This window comes from Carcharodon carcharias, chromosome 8 (assembly GCF_017639515.1).
Source record: "Carcharodon carcharias isolate sCarCar2 chromosome 8, sCarCar2.pri, whole genome shotgun sequence".
Classification (NCBI taxonomy): Eukaryota; Metazoa; Chordata; class Chondrichthyes; order Lamniformes; family Lamnidae; genus Carcharodon; species Carcharodon carcharias.
In genome coordinates, this window is record NC_054474.1 from 19,024,972 (window position 1) to 19,047,015 (window position 22,044).

The 22,044-nt window shown below is 55.7% G+C and overlaps 1 protein-coding gene across 1 annotated transcript in view; it reads left to right on the forward strand.

Annotated features, from left to right (window-relative positions):
* LOC121281410 overlaps positions 1-22,044 on the forward strand; it is an 84,167-nt gene that overhangs the window by 35,059 nt on the left and 27,064 nt on the right. The gene's annotated exons all lie outside the window — the stretch shown is intronic.

The window sequence follows — 22,044 nt, forward strand, 5'->3', positions numbered from 1 at the left end:
ACCGACCAGGAGTCCAGAACATTTACCCCAGTTGATCCTGGCAGAAGAAGCGGCAGAGTAGACCTCCTGGCACTCGCGCATCCTCCGCAGGTCAGCTGGGTCACTAAACATAAGGAGCACGTCGTCGGCGTAAGCCGAAAAGGACCACCCCGATGCCCGGCCCGCGCAGAACCAATCCCGACAACCTCCTCCGCAAGAGGCGCAGGAAAGGCTCCACGCAAATAGAATACAACTGGCCAGACAGGGGGCAGCCCTGACGTACCCCTCTCCCAAAGCGAAGGGGCGCCGTCAGGGACCCGTTAACCTTCACTAGACACTCCGCGGCGGTGTACAGAAGTCGGATCCGGGCGACAAAATGCGTCCCGAACCCGAACGCTCGCAGAGTTCCGAGTAAGTATTCGTGATCCACCCTGTCGAACGCCTTCTCCTGATCGAGAGACAGGAAGGCGCTCGACAGACCAGCCCTCTGGGAATGGTGGATGATGTCCCGGACCAGATGGATGTTATCATAAACAGTTCGGTCTGGGACGGTGTAGGACTGGTCAGGGTGGATCATGTGGTCCAGCACGGTGCCGAGCCAAGAAGACATGGCTCGGGCGAAGATTTTGTAGTCCGTGCTGAGGAGGGAGACCGGGCGCCAGTTTTTCAGAAGGCAGAGATCCCCCTTCTTCGGCAGCAGGGCAATCACGGCCCTGCGCCACGAAAGGGGCATCTCCCCGGTAGCAATGCTCTCCCCCAGGACCCCCGCGAAGTCGCTCCCCAAGATGTCCCAGAACGCCCTGAAGAACTCCACGGTCAGCCCGTCCAGTCCCGGGGTTTTGCCCCTAGAAAGACCGTCGAGTGCGCCATTCAGCTCCCCCAGACTTATAGGGGAGTCGAGCTTTCCGGCGCACTCCAGGCCGACCTGCGGCAGGTCCTCCCACAAAACTCTGCAAGCTTCCTCACTGGACGGATCCGGAGAGAACAGGGCAGTGTAGTAATCTCGGGCAATGGCCCTGATGCCCTCCGGATCCGAGACAAGGGATCCGTCGTCGGCCAGCAGCGTAAAGAGCTGCTTACGGACCCCGTGCCTTTTTTCCAGTGAGTAGAAGAAGGGAGAGCCACGGTCCATCTCCTTAAGGAAACAGATCCGCGACCTCACGAACGCGCCCCGAGACCCGACCAGTTGCAGGTCCCGCAGCGCGCCCTTCTTCTCATCGTACACCGACCGCAGGGCCGGGTCCGCGTCGGGCTGACGGAGACGTGCCTCCAGGTCGAGCACCTCCTTCTCCAACTCCTTGACCCTGGATTTGCGTCTCTTTGTCGACCCCTTCGTGTACTCTTGACAGAAAACTCGGACGTGAGTCTTGCCCACGTCCCACCATAGCCTCAAGGAGGGGAAGCCTCCCCGCTTCCTTCTTCAGCCGGCCCAGAAGCGACGGAACGAGTCCAGGAACCGCTGGTCTTCCAACAACAGGTTATTAAAATGCCAGTACGAGGACCCCGTCCGAGCGCAGAACGAAGTGAGCTCCGCCCACACCAGACGGTGGTCCGTGCACGGAACCTGCTGTATAGAAGCAGCCGGAACGCAGGACACGTACGCCTTTGAAACGTAAAGGCGGTCGAGTCTGGACGCTCCGACTCCAGGTGACACAAAGGTGAACACGCTGGAGTCAGGATGGAGATTTCGCCAGACGTCCACTAAGTCGAAGGACCTGACCAGGTCCCGCAACTTACTCACACCTCGCGTGCAGTGCGGGGTACCGTGACGGTCCCGGACCCCGAAGGTGCAATTGAAATCCCCCCCGAGGACGATGCACTCGCCAGCGTCGATGGAGCCGAGATGAGTGGACACTTCTTCAAAGAAGCTCGCTTGCTGCTGCGTGCCCAGGGGAGCGTATACATTCACAAAGTGAAGCACCGCCCCCCCCCAGAGACACAGTCAGGTGCAGCAACCGGCCTGGCACCGGCTCCTTGACCCCCAAGATCTCCGGCTGAAAAAGCGGGGCCAACAAGATAGCCACCCCGCCAGAATTGGAGGCTAGGTGACTCATGTAGACCCCCCCTCGCCACTCCAGGAGCCACGTGGCTTCGTCTCCCGGAACGGTATGGGTTTCTAGCAGGAAGCACAATGCATACTTCCCGTCCCTGAGGACCGAGAAGTTCTGGAACCTGCGCTGTGCGGCCCTGCTGCCGCGGATGTTGAGGCTGGCTATAGTCGTCTTCATTGTCAAAGGTACATCAAACCTTCACCTTAAGTCATTAAAAAGAAGAAGAGGACTTTTTAGTCCTTCCTCTCCTTCAGGAGCCCAGCGAGAAACGTTTGGACCCTCCGCCGCGCGTTCCTATCAAACTCAGGAGACTTGAGAGCCTCGCGAGTGGACCAGAACACCAGCGGAAAAGAATGCCACCGGTCCAAGGCCAACTGAACCCTGTCTCGGCGACCGCGATGACTCGCCAAAAAGTCCCGGAGTTCCCTTGGGGGGATGAGGGGGGAGTCAGTGGAGGGCACCAGGGGACCCACCGCCTCACTTGAGAGCGACTCAGCGTAATCTCCAGCGCTCACCACGGACACCCCGTCCTCCTCCAGGTCGTCGCCTCCAGCTTCCGAACCCTCCCCCGCATTGAGTACGGGGGCTGATTCGGAGCTGCCAGCTGGCCCCACCTGTACCTCGATCCCACCCCCAGGATCAAGGGCAGAGGGGTCCTCTCTGGTCTCCTCTAAACCTTTTGGGTCAGAGGGCAGCGGCAGTTCTGATGCCCGCTCTCCTCCCGGCACCGGGTCGTCCGGGGAGCTCAGGACAAGCTCCTGACCCAAAACTAGGACGCCCGGTGCTAAGGTTTGGGAGGGAGTGGGAAGGCCTTCCTTTTCGCCGCCACCCAATGACCCGTTAACATTTTTTAAATTTTGAAAGCTACAGTCCCCCGACGAGCCAGAAGGTACCTCGGGGGTATCGAGGGTTCCTGAGTCGGGCACCACCTCAAGGGAGGTGCCTTCAGTGACCCCCGAGGGGCCCTGTTCAGGGGACTGCAGCAGGTTGACGGGGGTAACAGTGGTAGGAGTCGGTGCAGGGGTTTTGAGTTCCCCCAGAGGACAGGGCGAGATTTTACTTGGTGGAAACGCCACCACCTCTTCATCGGGGGAAGGAACACACCCAACTTCTTCAGTTTGGGCATCACCCACCTCCTCCTCCGAAGCGTGACGTCTCTTCCGGGTCAGGCTGGGGGCTAGGGAGACCTCCATTTCCGAGGCCCCCTCCTCCTTGTCCAGCCCTCCCGGACACTCCACCCTCTGGGTTTTGGGTGTTAGATTCCCCGGCTCGGGGTCCCGCGTCTTTTCCCCGCCGGCCCCGGGAGCACGTGCAGGGACGACGCCGGCCCCGGCACTCGGCACCTTAGCACCCACGGGCCCGGGAGCACACGCGGACACGACGCCGGGGCCGGATGATGTCCTTTCCCCCGAGCCGGTGCTTGCAGGTGTTTGGGGGTTTTGGGGCTTTTCAGGGGCCGCCTCCAGGTTGCGGGTCTTCCTCTGCGCCTTCTTACGGCGCGGGGGCTCTCCCCCCGCCTCACCGGCAGCCGAGATGGCAGTGGCTGCCGGCGTCGCTTCCTCTTGAGGGGAGGGAGATGGAGTGGTGGCGGGGGGAGGAGGGGCGGTGCCAGCCGTGGCCGCTTGGGTGGGGCTCGTGGCCTTGGAGGCGGGGCAGTTCTTCCTCACGTGCCCCGCCTCCTTACAAGCATGGCACCGCACGCCCTCCACAGTCCAGAAGACCCAATAGGCGGTCCCCTCAAAATTGATAATGAAGGACCCCTCCAGGCACTCCTCCTGGGCCAAGCGGACAAATACCTGGCGCCGGAAGGAGTACACATGGCGGAGGGCCGAGTCTTTGAGGCCGAGCGGGATTGGTGCAACCCCCGACCTGACCTCCCCCAATTTATTAAGGTGGGGGAGGAGGAGCTCACTGGATAGAATAGGCGGGACGTTCGAAATAATAATTCTCTGGGCGGTGGCCTCAAGGGGGTCCACCGCCAGAAAAGTCCCGCCCACAGTGAGTCCTTTTTGCAGGGCGAGGTGCACCGCCCGCTCAGACCTCAAGAAGAATATGGCCTTCCCATACATTTTAGAGGCCGCGACAATGGCTGAGGGGCCGACGACCCCAGCCATAGCCTTTACACAGGCCTCTATTGTCATTTCAGGGTGAGCATAGCTCTTTACCCCAAGGGCCCTGGTGAGGAGGCGGAAAGGTGACAGGGAAGCGGCAGCAGCTGGAGCCGCAGAAGCAACCACCCCCGCATAGGTTTTCTTTTTTTGAGGCCCTGCCACCGGTGACAAAACCGCCTTCACATTAGCCCTCGAGGGCCCGGCCACAGGCGATGGTGAATTGGCCTTAGGGCCAGAGCCACGCCCACCCTGGGAAGGATTGGCCATTTTGTTTGAGGAAAGGGGGTGGGGGAGAGAGGTAGAAACAACCTCCCCTCTTTTAGGCAGGAGAGGAGAGGAGGGAGAGGAGTAAAGTACAGGGAGGCACAGGAGGGAAAGAGGTAAATGTCCAGGTGGGTGTCCTCGATGGTGGATGGACGGTGGGTGGGGGCCTGATGTTCTTCAGGCAGGGGGAGGCGATGTCTTCACCAGCTATTGCTGGCCTTACTGGGAAAAGGGCTGGGTTGGGGGGAGGGGTGGCAGAAAGATGGTTTCAGCACACACACACACCCTCCCGCTCTTCCTTCCCCAACTCCTCTGGCAGTCTTCTTGTCTCCCCCTACAAAACACAGTCCTTAATTGCCCCCACCTTAAACAAAAATACACAGTTCAGACACCCACCTAGGATGTTGTTTTTCAACTCAGTCCTGGCCTCCTGGCCTTCCTGTCCTGTAGCAACAGCAGCAACTGTTCTCTTCTCTCCCTCTCTCTCCTTTGGCACCACAGGGGCAAAGCAGCAGCAGCAGCAGCAGCACACAGCAGAAGCAACAACCCCAAAGGCAGCAGCAGAAACAGTTGAAACACTGAGGAGCAGCAACACCAACACCACACACCTTCTCTCCTCATTATCAGGAAACCAACTGAATCCACAATTGCCTCCACGAGATCGTTAAGAAGATGAACTCTTGATAATCTTTTAAATGAAAACCAAATCAACAAAATTGGGATAAATCAGGCACAGCCCCTAATTCAGGTCAGCTGTAAAACCAAGAACAAAGTTTAAAGGAAACTTACAAACTTTAAATCAAAATGTGATTAAAGGGGTCAACAAAACACCCCAGTCCCCGCGGTGCCCACCGAGCACGGAAGGCCTCGAGAGTGCCAGCAGACACCGCGTGCTCCTTCTCCAGGGACATCCGGCAGCGAACGTAGCCGCGGAAGAGGGACAAACAATCGGGCGGGACTCCCCCGTCGATCGCCCACTGCCTGGACCTGTTAATGGCCAACTTGGCCAGGCCCAGGAGCAGGTTCACGAGGAGGTCCTCCTCCTTCCCGACCCCCTTCCGCACCGGGTGCCCATAGATCAGGAGCGTGGGGCTGAAGTGCAAACAAAACATCAATAAAAGGTTTTTCAAATAACTAAAAAGGGAGTGCAGCCTACAACACCCTAAGTATACATGGTCCACGGACTCCACAAGACCGCAAAAAGGGCATGTGTCCTGAGAGTCCGTGAACCAATGCATCCTCTTATTATAAGGGACTGCTGCATGCAACACCCTCCAACCCAGGTCCCCGATAGAAAGGGGGAGGACACCTCCGTAGAGGGCCTCCTATCGGGGGCCTCCGCCGCCGGACGGCAACAAGGCATGCCAGGGCGTGTCCGTTCGATGGACAAGGGCGAGAAAATGGAAGGTGTGCAGCAGCAGTTCGTACAAAAAGCCCCTCTTTGTCGTGCCAAAAGGCACAGAGGGCATGTCCCCGAGGCGGCTCATATTGCGGGGCACCAGCACCCGAGGGAGGGTTCGGGGCTTGGGGCCAATGTGGAATTCCGTCTGAACAGGGGAACGCTCAGACGGAAGACCACCGCGCACCTGGGCCACCTCAAGACCCAAAATAACGTCGGGTCCGAGCACGACCGTTCTCAGGTCTTGGATGGCATCGGCTGCGACCTGGACACTCACAGACGCGCGTCGCGCCAACTCCTGCGGGAGCATCCAGCCCACTCCTCCGCCACCCAGCACGTCCCCGATCCTGGTCACCCCTGCAGCCACAGCCCTCCTCTCCGCCAACCACTGAAAAGGACGGAGGGGCGGATTCCTGAGCAGCGGCTCTCTGACGATAGCCGCTACTCCTGACGGGGGAGAGCTGCGTCGTGAGGCGACCACTTTCCAGACTTTGATCAGGTCCTGGTAAAAGACGGGCAACGCCTGCAAGGAGCCACCGAGGCCCAGCTGTTCTATAAACAGGAGCTGCACGTCATAATTCAGGCCGTGCACCTGACGGAAGAAATACGTCATCAGGGCACACCATCTAGGAGGAGGCTCGACGTAGAGGTATCGCTGCAGGGTCTGAAGGCGGAAAGTCGCCACCTGTGTGCGTAGGCACACTAGCGCCTGACCACCCTCCCTAAGCGGGAGACTCAGAACCTCGGCAGCGACCCAGTGCAATCTTTTGTCCCAGAAGAAGTCGACTAACAATCTCTGGATTCTTGTGACAAAGTCCGGGGGAGGAGTCAAAGTGACCAGCCGATACCACAACATGGCGGCGATCAGCTGGTTTATGACCAGAACTCGACCTCGGTAAGATAGCACTCGGAGCAGTCCTGTCCAGTGCCGCAGGCGAGCGGTGACTTTCGTCTCCAGTTCCTGCCAGTTTGCCGGCCAGGATTCCTCAGCGGGGCAGAGATGGACCCCCAGGTAGAGGAGGCTGGTCCTGCTCCAGGTGAAAGGCCTGAGCTCCTCGGGTAGGGGATCCATCTGCCACTGACCGACCAGGAGTCCAGAACATTTACCCCAGTTGATCCTGGCAGAAGAAGCGGCAGAGTAGACCTCCTGGCACTCGCGCATCCTCCGCAGGTCAGCCGGGTCACTAAACATAAGGAGCACGTCATCGGCGTAAGCCGAAAGGACCACCCCGATGCCCGGCCCGCGCAGAACCAATCCCGACAACCTCCTCCGCAAGAGGCGCAGGAAAGGCTCCACGCAAATAGAATACAACTGGCCAGACAGGGGGCAGCCCTGACGTACCCCTCTCCCAAAGCGAAGGGGCGCCGTCAGGGACCCGTTAACCTTCACTAGACACTCCGCGGCGGTGTACAGAAGTCGGATCCGGGCGACAAAATGCGTCCCGAAGCCGAAAGCTCGCAGAGTTCCGAGTAAGTATTCGTGATCCACCCTGTCGAACGCCTTCTCCTGATCGAGAGACAGGAATGCGCTCGACAGACCAGCCCTCTGGGAATGGTGGATGATGTCCCGGACCAGATGGATGTTATCATAAATGGTTCGGTCCGGGACGGTGTAGGACTGGTCAGGGTGGATCATGTGGTCCAGCACGGTGCCGAGCCGAGAAGACATGGCTCGGGCGAAGATTTTGTAGTCCGTGCTGAGGAGGGAGACCGGGCGCCAGTTTTTAAGAAGGCGGAGATCCCCCTTCTTCGGCAGCAGGGCAATCACGGCCCTGCGCCACGAAAGGGGCATCTCCCCGGTAGCAATGCTCTCCCCCAGGACCCCCGCGAAGTCGCTCCCCAAGACGTCCCAGAACGCCCTGAAGAACTCCACGGTCAGCCCGTCTAGTCCCGGGGTTTTGCCCCTAGAAAGACCGTCGAGTGCACCGGTCAGCTCCCCCAGACTTATAGGGGAGTCGAGCTTTCCGGCGCACTCCGGGCTGACCTGCGGCAGGTCCTCCCACAAAACTCTGCAAGCTTCCTCACTGGACGGATCCGGAGAGAACAGGGCAGTGTAGTAATCTCGGGCAATGGCCCTGATGCCCTCCGGATCCGAGACAAGTGATCCGTCGTCGGCCAGCAGCGTAAAGAGCTGCTTACGGACCCCGTGCCTTTTTTCCAGTGAGTAGAAGAAGGGAGAGCCACGGTCCATCTCCTTAAGGAAACAGATCCGCGACCTCACGAACGCGCCCCGAGACCCGACCAGTTGCAGGTCCCGCAGCGCGCCCTTCTTCTCATCGTACACCGACTGCAGGGCCGGGTCTGCGTCGGGCTGACGGAGACGTGCCTCCAGGTCGAGCACCTCCTTCTCCAACTCCTCGACCCTGGATTTGCGTCTCTTTGTCGACCCCTTCGCTTACTCTTGACAGAAAACTCGGACGTGAGTCTTGCCCACGTCCCACCATAGCCTCAAGGAGGGGAAGCCTCCCCGCTTCCTTCTCCAGCCGGCCCAGAAGCGACGGAACGAGTCCAGGAACCGCTGGTCTTCCAACAACAGGTTATTAAAATGCCAGTACGCGGACCCCGTCCGAGCGCAGAACGAAGTGAGCTCCGCCCACACCAGACGGTGGTCCGTGCACGGAACCTGCTGTATAGAAGCAGCCGGAACGCAGGACACGTACGCCTTTGAAACGTAAAGGCGGTCGAGTCTGGACGCTCCAACTCCAGGTGACACAAAGGTGAACACGCTGGAGTCAGGATGGAGATTTCGCCAGACGTCCACTAAGTCGAAGGACCTGACCAGGTCCCGCAACTTACTCACACCTCGCGTGCAGTGTGGGGTACCGTGACGGTCCCGGACCCCGTGGGTGCAATTGAAATCCCCCCCGAGGACGATGCACTCGCCAGCGTCGATGGAGCTGAGATGAGTGGACACTTCTTCAAAGAAGCTCGCTTGCTGCTGCGTGCCCAGGGGAGCGTACACATTCACAAAATGAAGCACCGCCCCCCCCAGACGCACAGTCAGGTGCAGCAACCGGCCTGGCACCGGCTCCTTGACCCCCAAGATCTCTGGCTGAAAATGCGGGGCCAACAAGATAGCCACCCCGCCAGAATTGGAGGCTAGGTGACTCATGTAGACCCCCCCTCGCCACTCCAGGAGCCACGTGGCTTCGTCTCCCGGAACGGTATGGGTTTCTTGCAGGAAGCACAACGCATACTTCCCGTCCCTGAGGACCGAGAAGTTCTGGAACCTGCGCTGTGCGGCCCTGCTGCCGCGGATGTTGAGGCTGGCTATAGTCGTCTTCATTGTCAAAGGTACATCAAACCTTCACCTTAAGTCATTAAAAAGAAGAAGAGGACTTTTTAGTCCTTCCTCTCCTTCAGGAGCCCAGCGAGAAACGTTTGGACCCTCCGCCGCGCTTTCCTATCCAACTCAGGAGACTTGAGAGCCTCGCGAGTGGACCAGAACACCAGCGGAAAAGAATGCCACCGGTCCAAGGCCAACTGAACCCTGTCTCGGCGACCGCGATGACTCGCCAAAAAGTCCCGGAGTTCCCTTGGGGGGATGAGGGGGGAGTCAGTGGAGGGCACCAGGGGATCCACCGCCTCACTTGAGAGCGACTCAGCGTAATCCCCAGCGCTCACCACGGACACCCCGTCCTCCTCCAGGTCGTCGCCTCCAGCTTCCGACCCCTCCCCCGCATTGAGTACGGGGGCTGATTCGGAGCTGCCAGCTGGCCCCACCTGTACCTCGATCCCACCCCCAGGATCAAGGCCAGAGGGGTCCTCTCTGGTCTCCTCTAAAGGTTTTGGGTCAGAGGGCAGCGGCAGTTCTGATGCCCGCTCACCTCCCAGCACCGGGTCGTCCGGGGAGCTCAGGACAAGCTCCTGACCCAAAACTAGGACGCCCGGTGCTAAGGTTTGGGAGGGAGCGGGAAGGCCCTCCTTTTTGCCGCCACCCAATGACCCGTTGACATTTTTTAAATTTTGCAAGTTACAGTCCCCCGACGAGCCAGAAGGTACCTCGGGGGTATCGAGGGTCTCTGAGTCGGGCACCACCTCAAGGGAGGTGCCTTCAGTGACCCCCGAGGGGCCCTGTTCAGGGGACTGCAGCAGGTTGACAGGGGTAACAGTGGTAGGAGTCGTTGCAGGTGTTTTGAGTTCCCCCAGAGGACAGGGTGAGATTTTACTTGGCGGAGACGCCACCACCTCTTCATCGGGGGAAGGGACACACCCAACTTCTTCAGTTTGGGCATCACCCACCTCCTCCTCCGAAGCGTGACGTCTCTTCCGGGTCAGGCTGGGGGCTAGGGAGACCTCCATTTCCGAGGCCCCCTCCTCCTTGTCCAGCCCTCCCGGACACTCCACCCTCTGGGTTTTGGGTGTCAGATACCCCGGCTCGGGGTCCCGCGTCTTTTCCCCGTTGGCCCCGGGAGCACGCGCAGAAACGACGCCGGGCCCAGCACTCGGCGCCTTAGCACCCACGGGCCCGGGAGCACACGCGGACACGACGCCGGGGCCGGATGATGTCTTTTCCCCCGAGCCGGTGCTTGCAGGTGTTTGGGGGTTTTGGGGCGTTTCAGGGGCCGCCTCCAGGTTGCGGGTCTTCCTCCGCGCCTTCTTACGGCGCGGGGGTTCTCCCCCCGCCTCACCGGCAGCCGAGATGGCAGTGGCCGCCGGCGTCGCTTCCCCTTGCGGGGCGGGAGATGGAGTGGTGGCGGGGGGAGGAGGGGCGGTGCCAGCCGTGGCCGCTTGGGTGGGGCTCGTAGCCTTGGAGGCGGGGCAGTTCTTCCTCACGTGCCCCGCCTCCTTACAAGCATGGCACCGCACGCCCTCCACGGTCCAGAAGACCCGATAGGCGGTCCCCTCAAAATTGATAACAAAGGCCCCCTCCAGGCACTCCTCCTGGGCCAAGCGGACAAATACCTGGCGCCGGAAGGAGTACACATGGCGGAGGGCCGAGTCTTTGAGGCCGAGCGGGATTGGTGCAACCCCCGACCTGACCTCCCCCAATTTATTAAGGTGGGGGAGGAGGAGCTCACTGGATAGAAAAGGCGGGACGTTCGAAATAATAATTCTCTGGGCGGTGGCCTCAAGGGGGTCCACCGCCAGAAAAGTCCCGCCCACAGTGAGTCCTTTTTGCAGGGCGAGGTGCACCGCCCGCTCGGACCTCAAGAAGAATATGGCCTTCCCATACATTTTAGAGGCCGCGACAATGGCTGAGGGGCCGACGACCCCAGCCATAGCCTTTACGCAGGCCTCTATTGTCATTTCAGGGTGAGCATAGCTCTTTACCCCAAGGGCCCTGGTCAGGAGGCGGAAAGGTGACAGGGCAGCGGGAGCAGCTGGAGCCGCAGAAGCAACCACCCCCGCATAAGTTTTCTTTTTTTGAGGCCCTGCCACCAGTGACAAAACCGCCTCCACATTAGCCCTCGAGGGCCCGGCCACAGGCGATGGTGAATTGGCCTTAGGGCCAGAGCCACGCCCACCCCGGGAAGGATTGGCCATTTTGTTTTTTTCTTTTTATATATATTTTTTTAATATATATATAGGGAGGAAAGGGGGTGGGGGAGAGAGGTATAAACAACCTCCCCTCTTTTAGGCAGGAGAGGAGAGGAGGGAGAGGAGTAAAAGACAGGGAGGCACAGGAGGGAAAGAGGTAAATGTCCAGGTGGGTGTCCTCGATGGTGGATGGACGGTGGGTGGGGGCCTGATGTTCTTCAGGCAGGGGGAGGCGATGTCTTCACCAGCTATTGCTGGCCTTACCGGGAAAAGGGCTGGGTTGGGGGGAGGGGTGGCAGAAAGATGGTTTCAGCACACACACACACCCTCCCGCTCTTCCTTCCCCAACTCCTCTGGCAGTCTTCTTGCCTCCCCCTACAAAACACAGTCCTTAATTGCCCCCACCTTAAACAAAAATACACAGTTCAGACACCCACCTAGGATGTTGTTTTCCAACTCAGTCCTGGCCTCCTGGCCTTCCTGTCCTGTAGCAACAGCAGCAACTGTTCTCTTCTCTCCCTCTCTCTCCTTTGGCACCACAGGGGCAAAGCAGCAGCAGCAGCACACAGCAGAAGCAACAACCCCAAAGGCAGCAGCAGAAACAGTTGAAACACTGAGGAGCAGCAACACCAACACCACACACCTTCTCTCCTCATTATCAGGAAACCAACTGAATCCACAATTGCCTCCACGAGATCGTTAAGAAGATGAACTCTTGATAATCTTTTAAATGAAAACCAAATCAACAAAATTGGGATAAATCAGGCACAGCCCCTAATTCAGGTCAGCTGTAAAACCAAGAACAAAGTTTAAAGGAAACTTACAAACTTTAAATCAAAATGTGATTAAAGGGGTCAACAAAACACCCCAGTCCCCGCGGTGCCCACCGAGCACGGAAGGCCTCAAGAGTGCCAGCAGACACCGCGTGCTCCTTCTCCAGGGACATCCGGCAGCGAACGTAGCCGCGGAAGAGGGACAAACAATCGGGCGGGACTCCCCCGTCGATCGCCCACTGCCTGGACCTGTTAATGGCCAACTTGGCCAGGCCCAGGAGCAGGTTCACGAGGAGGTCCTCCTCCTTCCCGACCCCCTTCCGCACCGGGTGCCCATAGATCAGGAGCGTGGGGCTGAAGTGCAAACAAAACATCAATAAAAGGTTTTTCAAATAACTAAAAAGGGAATGCAGCCTACAACACCCTAAGTATACATGGTCCACGGACTCCACAAGACCGCAAAAAGGGCATGTGTCCTGAGAGTCCGTGAACCAATGCATCCTCTTATTATAAGGGACTGCTGCATGCAACACCCTCCAACCCAGGTCCCCGATAGAAAGGGGGAGGACACCTCCGTAGAGGGCCTCCTATCGGGGGCCTCCGCCGCCGGACGGCAACAAGGCATGCCAGGGCGTGTCCGTTCGATGGACAAGGGCGAGAAAATGGAAGGTGTGCAGCAGCAGTTCGTACAAAAAGCCCCTCTTTGTCGTGCCAAAAGGCACAGAGGGCATGTCCCCGAGGCGGCTCATATTGCGGGGCACCAGCACCCGAGGGAGGGTTCGGGGCTTGGGGCCAATGTGGAATTCTGTCCGAACAGGGGAAAAAAACACGTTTCTATCTGTTCCTATTTAGATGAAATTACATTGTTTCATAGTTTGCCATTATGAGATTTGAACACTTGATAATCTTTTAAATGAAAACCAAATCAACAAAATTGGGATAAATCAGGCACAGCCCCTAATTCAGGTCAGCTGTAAAACCAAGAACAAAGTTTAAAGGAAACTTACAAACTTTAAATCAAAATGTGATTAAAGGGGTCAACAAAACACCCCAGTCCCCGCGGTGCCCACCGAGCACGGAAGGCCTCGAGAGTGCCAGCAGACACCGCGTGCTCCTTCTCCAGGGACATCCGGCAGCGAACGTAGCCGCGGAAGAGGGACAAACAATCGGGCGGGACTCCCCCGTCGATCGCCCGCTGCCTGGACCTGTTAATGGCCAACTTGGCCAGGCCCAGGAGCAGGTTCACGAGGAGGTCCTCCTCCTTCCCGACCCCCTTCCACACCGGGTGCCCATAGATCAGGAGCGTGGGGCTGAAGTGCAAACAAAACATCAATAAAAGATTTTTCAAATAACTAAAAAGGGAGTGCAGCCTACAACACCCTATGTATACATGGTCCACGGACTCCACAAGACCGCAAAAAGGGCATGTGTCCTGAGAGTCCGTGAACCTATGCATCCTCTTATTATAAGGGACTGCTGCATGCAACACCCTCCAACCCAGGTCTCCGATAGAAAGGGGGAGGACACCTCCGTAGAGGGCCTCCCATCGAGGGCCTCCGCCGCCGGACGGCAACAAGGCACGCCAGGGCGTGTCCGGTCGACGGACAAGGGCGAGAAAATGGAAGGTGTGCAGCAGCAGTCCATACAAAAAGCCCCTCTTTGCCGTGCCAAAAGGCACAGAGGGCATGTCCCCGAGGCGGCTCATATTGCGGGGCACCAGCACCCGAGGGAGGGTTCGGGGCTTGGGGCCAATGTGGAATTCCGTCCGAACAGGGGAACGCTCAGACGGAAGACCACCGCGCACCTGGGCCACCTCAAGACCCAAAATAACGTCGGGTCCGAGCACGACCGTTCTCAGGTCTTGGATGGCATCGGCCGCGACCTGGACACTCACAGACGCGCGTCGCGCCAACTCCTGCGGGAGCATCCAGCCCAGTCCTCCGCCACCCAGCACGTCCCCGATCCTGGTCACCCCTGCGGCCACAGCCCTCCTCTCCGCCAGCCACTGAAAAGGACGGAGGGGCGGATTCCTGAGCAGCGGCTCTCTGACGATAGCCGCTACTCCTGACGGGGGAGAGCTGCGTCGCGAGGCGACCACTTTCCAGACTTTGATCAGGTCCTGGTAAAAGACGGGCAACGCCTGCAAGGAGCCACCGAGGCCCAGCTGTTCTATAAACAGGAGCTGCACGTCATAATTCAGGCCGTGCACCTGACGGAAGAAATACGTCATCAGGGCACACCATCTAGGAGGAGGCTCAACGTAGAGGTATCGCTGCAGGGTCTGAAGGCGGAAAGTCGCCACCTGTGTGCGTAGGCACACTAGCGCCTGACCACCCTCCCTAAGCGGGAGACTCAGAACCTCGGCAGCGACCCAGTGCAATCTTTTGTCCCAGAAGAAGTCGACTAACAATCTCTGGATTCTTGTGACAAAGTCCGGGGGAGGGGTCAAAGTGACCAGCCGATACCACAACATGGCGGCGATCAGCTGGTTTATGACCAGAACTCGACCTCGGTAAGATAGCACTCGGAGCAGTCCTGTCCAGCGCCGCAGGCGAGCGGTGACTTTCGTCTCCAGTTCCTGCCAGTTTGCCGGCCAGGATTCCTCAGCGGGGCAGAGATGGACCCCCAGGTAGAGGAGGCTGGTCCTGCTCCAGGTGAAAGGCCTGAGCTCCTCGGGTAGGGGATCCATCTGCCACTGACCGACTAGGAGTCCAGAACATTTACCCCAGTTGATCCTGGCAGAAGAAGCGGCAGAGTAGACCTCCTGGCACTCGCGCATCCTCCGCAGGTCAGCCGGGTCACTAAACATAAGGAGCACGTCATCGGCGTAAGCCGAAAGGACCACCCCGATGCCCGGCCCGCGCAGAACCAATCCCGACAACCTCCTCCGCAAGAGGCGCAGGAAAGGCTCCACGCAGATAGAATACAACTGGCCAGACAGGGGGCAGCCCTGACGTACCCCTCTCCCAAAGCGAAGGGGCGCCGTCAGGGACCCGTTAACCTTCACTAGACACTCCGCGGCAGTGTACAGAAGTCGGATCCGGGCGACAAAATGCGTCCCGAACCCGAAAGCTCGCAGAGTTCCGAGTAAGTATTCGTGATCCACCCTGTCGAACGCCTTCTCCTGATCGAGAGACAGGAAGGCGCTCGACAGACCAGCCCTCTGGGAATGGTGGATGATGTCCCGGACCAGATGGATGTTATCATAAATGGTTCGGTCCGGGACGGTGTAGGACTGGTCAGGGTGGATCATGTGGTCCAGCACGGTGCCGAGCCGAGAAGACATGGCTCGGGCGAAGATTTTGTAGTCCGTGCTGAGGAGGGAGACCGGGCGCCAGTTTTGAAGAAGGCGGAGATCCCCCTTCTTCGGTAGCAGGGCAATCACGGCCCTGCGCCACGAAAGGGGCATCTCCCCGGTAGCAATGCTCTCCCCCAGGACCCCCGCGAAGTCGCTCCCCAAGACGTCCCAGAACGCCCTGAAGAACTCCACGGTCAGCCCGTCTAGTCCCGGGGTTTTGCCCCTAGAAAGACCGTCGAGTGCGCCGGTCAGCTCCCCCAGACTTATAGGGGAGTCGAGCTTTCCGGCGCACTCCGGGCCGACCTGCGGCAGGTCCTCCCACAAAACTCTGCAAGCTTCCTCACTGGACGGATCCGGAGAGAAAAGGGCAGTGTAGTAATCTCGGGCAATGGCCCTGATGCCCTCCGGATCCGAGACAAGTGATCCGTCGTCGGCCAGCAGCGTAAAGAGCTGCTTACGGACCCCGTGCCTTTTTTCCAGTGAGTAGAAGAAGGGAGAGCCACGGTCCATCTCCTTAAGGAAACAGATCCGCGACCTCACGAACGCGCCCCGAGACCCGACCAGTTGCAGGTCCCGCAGCGCGCCCTTCTTCTCATCGTACACCGACCGCAGGGCCGGGTCCGCGTCGGGCTGACGGAGACGTGCCTCCAGGTCGAGCACCTCCTTCTCCAACTCCTCGACCCTGGATTTGCGTCTCTTTGTCGACCCCTTCGCGTACTCTTGACAGAAAACTCGGACGTGAGTCTTGCCCACGTCCCACCATAGCCTCAAGGAGGGGAAGCCTCCCCGCTTCCTTCTCCAGCCGGCCCAGAAGCGACGGAACGAGTCCAGGAACCGCTGGTCTTCCAACAACAGGTTATTAAAATGCCAGTACGCGGACCCCGTCCGAGCGCAGAACGAAGTGAGCTCCGCCCACACCAGACGGTGGTCCGTGCACGGAACCTGCTGTATAGAAGCAGCCGGAACGCAGGACATGTACGCCTTCGAAACGTAAAGGCGGTCGAGTCTGGACGCTCCGACTCCAGGTGACACAAAGGTGAACACGCTGGAGTCAGGATGGAGATTTCGCCAGACGTCCACTAAGTCGAAGGACCTAACCAGGTCCCGCAACTTACTCACACCTCGCGTGCAGTGCGGGGTACCGTGACGGTCCCGGACCCCGAGGGTGCAATTGAAATCCCCCCCGAGGACGATGCACTCGCCAGCGTCGATGGAGCCGAGATGAGTGGACACTTCTTCAAAGAAGCTCGCTTGCTGCTGCGTGCCCAGGGGAGCGTACACATTCACAAAGTGAAGCACCGCCCCCCCCAGACGCACAGTCAGGTGCAGCAACCGGCCTGGCACCGGCTCCTTGACCCCCAAGATCTCCGGCTGAAAATGCGGGGCCAACAAGATAGCCACCCCGCCAGAATTGGAGGCTAGGTGACTCATGTAGACCCCCCCTCGCCATTCCAGGAGCCACGTGGCTTCGTCTCCCGGAACGGTATGGGTTTCTTGCAGGAAGCACAACGCATACTTCCCGTCCCTGAGGACCGAGAAGTTCTGGAACCTGCGCTGTGCGCCCCTGCTGCCGCGGATGTTGAGGCTGGCTATAGTGGTCTTCATTGTCAAAGGTACATCAAACCTTCACCTTAAGTCATTTAAAAAGAAGAAGAGGACTTTTTAGTCCTTCCTCTCCTTCAGGAGCCCAGCGAGAAACGTTTGGACCCTCCGCCGCGCGTTCCTATCCAACTCAGGAGACTTGAGAGCCTCGCGAGTGGACCAGAACACCAGCGGAAACGAATGCCACCGGTCCAAGGCCAACTGAACCCTGTCTCGGCGACCGCGGTGCCCCGACAAAAAGTCCCGGAGTTCCCTTGGGGGGATGAGGGGGGAGTCAGTAGAGGGCACCAGGGGATCCACCGCCTCGCTTGAGAGCGACTCCGCGTAATCCCCAACTCTCACCACCGACACCTCGTCCTCCTCCGGGTCGTCGCCTCCAGCTTCCGACCCCTCCCCCACATTGAGTATAGGGGCTGAGTCGGAGCTGCCAGCTGGCTCTATCTGTGCCTCGATCCCACCCCCAGGATCAAGGCCAGAGGAGTCCTCTCTGGTCTCCTCTAAACCTTTTGGGCCAGAGGGCAGCGGCAGTTCTGATGCCCGCTCTCCTCCCGGCACCGGGTCGTCCGGGGAGCTCAGGACAAGCTCCTGACCTAAACATAGGACGCCCGGTGTCAAGGTTTGGGAGGGAGCGGGAAGGCCCTCCTTTTCGCCGCCACCCAATGACGCATTTATATTTTTTAAATTTTCAAAGTTGCAGTCCCCCGACGAGCCAGAAGGTACCTCAGGGGTGTTAAGTGCACTGGAGATGGACACCACCTCAAGGGAGGTGCCCTCAGTGACCCCCGAGGGGTCCTGTTCAGGGGACTGCAGCAGACTGGTAGGGGGAACAGTGGTAGGGGTAGGAGTTTCGGGTTCCCCCAGAGGGCAGGGCGAGGTTTTACTGGGTGGAGACGCCACCACCTCTTCATCAGGGGAAGGGACACGCCCAACTTCTTCAGTTTGGGCGTCGCCCACTTCCTCCTCCGAAGCGTGACGTCTCTTCCGGGTCAGGCTGGGGGCTAGGGAGACCTCCATTTCCGTGGCCCCCTCCTCCTTGTCCAGCCCTCCCGGACACTCCACCCTCTGGGTTAAAACACGTTTCTATCTGTTCCTATTTAGATGAAATTACATTGTTTCATAGTTTGCCATTATGAGATTTGAACACTTGATCTTGGGATTACAAACCCAGTACTATAACCACTTGGCTATAAGATGCTCAAAATACCCACAAAGAGGTGCGAGACAGGTGGAATGGCCAGACCTGCTAGTCGACAGAGCTGAGACCCCCCACGGGGAAAAAAAAAAAAACACGTTTCTATCTGTTCCTATTTAGATGAAATTACATTGTTTCATAGTTTGCCATTATGAGATTTGAACACTTGATCTTGGGATTACAAACCCAGTACTATAACCACTTGGCTATAAGATGCTAAAAACACGTTTCTATCTGTTCCTATTTAGATGAAATTACATTGTTTCATAGTTTGCCATTATGAGATTTGAACACTTGATCTTGGGATTACAAACCCAGTACTATAACCACTTGGCTATAAGATGCTCTTGTGTTTAAACTGGCCAGACCCTTTAATGCAGGAAGGTACAAGTGCTGATGATGAGCACATCCCAAGATCAATTGGAACCTAATCATTGGATTGTAAATGCCACTAATTACATTAATTCTTGCTAATCTGTTTTTCCAGTTGAGACCGATTCCCAGAGGCCTGTAATGGGCAGTGACATCACCCTCAGTTGTACCATCTCCAGACTCTCAGATACAGTCAGTCTTCACTGGAAGCAGAGAGGCTCATCTCAGCAGAACAGGAGGAAAACTGATCAGATCCGACTAAATAACACAGCCTATCTGATAGTAAAACATGTTACAGTAGAGGATGGGAACTTGTATGAGTATGAAGTGAAGGAAAATGGATCCAGTGTTATCACAGGAAATGCAGATTTTCCTGTGTCCCAATTTAAGTGTAATTTCCTCACAGTGGATATTCGGAGTTACTAACATAAAACTGGGACAGAGAATTGTAGTCATACATGTGAATCATGAGCACTTCATGCTTACAGTCACAATGTGGGGTTCTGGTATACATATCAACAGTGAACAAAAAGCTGACCTCTCTCCTCTCAGTACCACTTCTAGTCAAGTTCTGCTGATTCTTGAAGTAATTGCAGTTGCTGCAGACTGTAGGTTTCAAATAAACATTGAGTTAGGAATGGACTGAGGGAAAAGGGAAGGACAGGGAATCAATGACAATGAACGGGAGAGGGAAGGATGGAAGTGATAGGAATGTATAGGATCGATGGTGGACAGAGTGAACGTGAGAGTGGGGCTCTGGAAGAGGAAGAGAGGAAAAGCTGCGAGTGACACTGCACAAATACAAACTCTGATCTTCTGTTCAAACGGTAGAAACAATCCAGGTAACTGAATGGGGAACCAATGAGCAGCTGTAGACAGAAAAGTGGAGTTTTGGGAACAAGGACACAACCAATATGTGCTTTGCTTGTCTCTTTCTCCCCATTGAGACTGGAATTGTCAAAGTGAGTGAGGCAGTTCAACAGTGGAAAGTGGAAAATCTGAATCGCAGCATGTGTTTTATAAATGGTGATGCGCTGTTTAATAAAACCAGCAAATGCTTTCCGTTGCAGAGCAACTTGAAGAGAGAAAAAAATATTTTTCACTAAAGAACAAGGAAGTGGTGATAAAAATTAGTGAGTGAATTCAAAAAGGTGACTGAAATCTTAGAGAAAGAGAGAGGATTTCAGTCTGTATGAAGACAAAGGAAGAGCTGGACAGGATTAAGGAGGCAGTGCCAATGGTTTGAGCTGAGGAAACAGAAGATTTTGCCACCAATGATGGAATCGAGCGAGGGAATATTGGGAGGATGAGGGAATGTGAAAGGAGACTATCCCGCAGGAAGTTTTAGAGGTAAATTGGGGTGAGGCTGTGGAATGATTTCTTGATGATGATGATTTTAGATTTGATGTATTGAGGGACAAGGAGCAAATGTATGTCAGTGAGAATCGGCGATGAGGATTTAAAGTGAATAGAATGTGGACAGTTGCATGTGCAAAGTCATCTTTGTAAGATGGAAAAGGTGCTGCTAATTTATTATTCCCCATTCATGATTGCTCCCTGGACAGTGTATTGCTGGAGCAAATAAATTGACTTTGGGTTAGTCTGGCTGTGAAAATTTGAAAGATGTGGTAGCAATGGAGAAAAAAAAATCATGCAGGAATTGCATGGGTCTAAGTCCTGTACTAGATATTAAGTATAACAGGAGACAGATGTTCACTTTGAAGAAACCAACACGTTGACAGCAACTCAAGCAGCAGCAACTGGATTGTGTTTATGTAGGTCAGGCCCAGGGAGCCGGTATCTGCCCATTTTATATTGGTGAGGTGAGACCTAGAGGCAGAATTTTATCATGATGTTCTGCATCACACTATTACTGAATAATTATGACATTTAAATGTGGACAGCACTTTCTAAAAGGAAACCATTATTGGGGAAATTGCAAAATTCTATGCAAACTGTAGCCACATCAGCAGGACTCGATGTTGTTGGCAGAACCTCATAATATTTGGGTATGTGATGTCATAGGGTCATTCATAGCCAAAAAAATGTTAAAACTCAAAAACCTGTTATTATTTTCAAAAATTTTATTGATTTAGCATATTGAAGTCAAACAAATTCACAATGTTGAAGCAATTCAAATCATTAGCAAAAATGTGATGGAACAAAGTTATGAAGATCAAAATGTAAAATGTTTTCATATAATTATGATCATTTGTTATTTTTACTTTTCTATGTAACTCCGCTACCGTAAAATTCTAACACATTGTTCTTTGTCTCTTAATTACAGATCTCTATGGTAAGAGTTACACTCTTTATCGGTCAAGCACAGATCACAGTGAACTCAACCTGATTTGTTATTCTTATTATGATTCCAACACTGCTGCATGGAGCTGGAGGTCACATCATCTTCAAAATCAGGAGAAAGAAATAGCATCTGCATCGAAACATCAGCCCATCAATGTAAACAGGATTGACTTTGGGAATCGACTGGTCCCCAGAGCCACAACATTCAATGGGAACAACTTCAATGTGAGCATTGTCCCTGTACTGTTTGAAGATGCTGGAGTTTACACATGTTCTCTGGGATCACGTAAAATGGTGACCATGACACTAATCACAGTTAAAGGTAGGAGACAGAATGTTGCTTCTGTTTTCAGTGATCAAGTCAATGTTTAAAATCTAAATGATTTTCTTGTTTACACAGTGACAACTGAACCATCTGATGCAGTGACTGAGGGGGACACCATTACCCTGACCTGCTCTGTCTCTGATGTCACTGAATCAATGAGACTTGTTTGGATTGATAGTAATGGCAAAACTGTTGAAGAGAAAACATTGAATGGATGGAATAGGGAAGAGAAATCATTGAAACTGATTATTCCGAAAGCTGAGAGAGGCAGCGGGAAGTGGTTTTGTGTTTTGCTTCATGATAACGAGCCCCAGGTTTCTGCCCCATATTATCTGGAACCCAGCGGTAAGTGACTCAGAGTTTGCAATTCATATTTATACTCTTGATAGAAAATTCTTGTCACTTATTGGTCTTATTGCCAGTAAAAATGAGCCTTTGGGATTAAACATAGAAAATTCCTGCTTTGTGCATCTCAACTCAACTCTTGGTAAACTCACTGAGACAGCAAAATGGAGCCATTTTCAATGTTTTCTTACCCAGGGTCATTCAGAATTCTGAGGCTTAGTGCCCAACATGATCACACCAGATGTTATTCACAGCTGCACACGTTGCAATTGAAACTCTCCATTCCTTAGACGCAGAGGGTGGGGTTTTCCCATCTGCGCTCTAAGCTTGTTGCCGGGTACGAAAATTGGCTTCTTTCATGTCGGCTTCAAAGGCGGGTTCTAACGCTGTACTGCCCACTGCCCGCCTGATTAATAATATGCGCACGGGAAACACACCAGATTGCGGGTGGGTGGCCTCTGTTTCACCCGTCTCATCGGGAGCGCTCTGGTACCTCACTCTGGGCATCATATTTAAAGAGCAGCCATGCACAGCAGTCTCACTGAAGG